This window comes from Acyrthosiphon pisum, chromosome X (assembly GCF_005508785.2).
Source record: "Acyrthosiphon pisum isolate AL4f chromosome X, pea_aphid_22Mar2018_4r6ur, whole genome shotgun sequence".
In the NCBI taxonomy this organism is placed as follows: Eukaryota; Metazoa; Arthropoda; class Insecta; order Hemiptera; family Aphididae; genus Acyrthosiphon; species Acyrthosiphon pisum.
Genome location: NC_042493.1, coordinates 44,637,551 through 44,639,850, shown reverse-complemented (window position 1 = coordinate 44,639,850; position 2,300 = coordinate 44,637,551).

The window sequence follows — 2,300 nt, the reverse complement described above, 5'->3', positions numbered from 1 at the left end:
TTAAAAATATTTAAATGTTCCCATATACAATATTATGTACTATAGTAATTATAGTTATATGTCAACCACAGCACTCATATTCCATTAACATCAATGATTATACTTAGTACTCTTGGACTATATAAATAATAATTGATAAATAATAAAATAACCATCATTGATATTTGTATTAAAAATAATGTCAATGTTTCACATTTTTGTGAAACATTACAAACGTCAAACACTAGTTATAGTATTTACAAACTAGGCCAAGAAAACAATTATAGGTAAACAAGTACAATTCAACAAATATTTAATAAGTTAAATAAGTTCAATAAGTAAAAACATACATTCCATCAAACTAGGTTAAGATAAAAAGTATGTAATAAAATAACAATTAGTACAATTTTACTCATAGTGCATGTAACTAGGGTAATTTTAAATTGTTATTATCGATAGTGATTCGATTGTAAAATTAATGTATAAAGGATAATAATATGTGAAGACAGAAGTGGACCAGGAGTAGTGGTCATGACGTGACTCGAGTAGGTACTATTAGACGTGGGTTGTTAATAAAAGTGCTAAAAATTTTATTATTTGTTTATTTGTGTACGTCTGAACTCTGACTTAATCGGCATAATATACGACAATATCTTGGTTTTGGTTTACTGGAATATTTGCATCGGAGCATACCTCACTTTGTGAATTAATTTGACTTATTGATGGACAATAAATTCACCTGTGGCAGATTGGATATACGACTTGGTATAAATTGAATGTGGTTCATTGACACCTGTGGTAAAAGATTGTTTAGATTTTCTTTTTGGCGACCGCGATAACAAACTGATAATATTTAACAAGGTCCCACAGGATTTAAACTCTACACCTATAAGGTCGCTTTACTTTCGAACAACTGATCATTAAAAACGAGTACTGGGGATGTTCGAGAGTGAGATTTATTTAGACTTTAACCAAGACAAAGTCTTACTCTCTCTCGGCTGACCACGATAACGAGTACTGAAAGAGAAAGTAAGTTCTACAGTGGTCTTGTTACCTTTTCCAATAGAGAAAAAAAGAGTCAACATATTTCGAAAATGTTGCCGCATGTGTAAAATTCGAATATAAATACTTGGTGGATATTTTAAGGGTATGATCGCCCATGATTTTTTTGACATTTCACATAAATTGTATCATAATTTTAATAATGCACATTCGAATAGATACATAAGTTTCTGGTAAGCTTGTATACTGATATTATTAGCTAGATTGATGATTAGATTAGATTAGTCTAAATTTATTGTGCCTATTGCTATTCTAATATAATCTTACCGACTTTAATGCAGATATTATCGATATGTAAGGTGATAATATTTTTTTTTTATGAAGAATAAAAATACATTTACGATTAGTTATACCTACTTATATTTTCCCCAACATATCGCATAAAAATAGATACCACAGCACCACACCGTTGACACTGAAAAACTTGGTAAAAGTTGAATACCACGTGTCGGTAGTCACGTTGATTATTTCAAAACTAAATTTTAACGAGCCAACCACAAAAATAATATTTCACACTACTTATCATTCTGACTTCTGAACCATTGACTCATTATTTACACGCAGTTCCTTTCCTAGTATTCACATTGTGATGGATATAAATATCCAACGAACCGGCAGGTAAGTATAAAAAGAAAAGAACCCATCAAAATGTACACATAGGCAAAACACACGAAAAAACTGCCGGACTATAATAATTAAAAAAAACAACATGATTCATGAAAAAAATGTATTGAGAAAGCATAGCAAATTTGTAGTTAAATTATGAATTTTGAAAACACAATCATCTGATTGGAAATTGAACGTAGATGTGCATGCTGTATTTTTCAAATAGTTTTGAACAATATCAACAGAGCCAATTTAACTAGAAATTATTATTATTTTATTTTCAACATTTTATTAGATAATATTTCCCATGGCCCACATTACAATCCGATAAGGTGATCGGCGGAGGACCACCACCACATAATATGATATTATGATAATGTTACCGATATTTTACGAGCGTGTCGCCATAGATATTATAGATATTGTATTCTTTAATATCTATGATGTCGCCACTGTGTCCTCCCCCCCCCACACGTCCTTCTCGTACACTCATTCACTCTCGGTGACGTTATCATATTAATAAAATTTAAAACTGACTGAACCTACCATAACAAATTTACGTGCATCTAGGAGGAGGATTGCATTAGAAGCACAGGCAACGGATAGAGGTCTGGGTATTTGACGAAATGTCCTATAAAGCCGTTTGCCTGAAA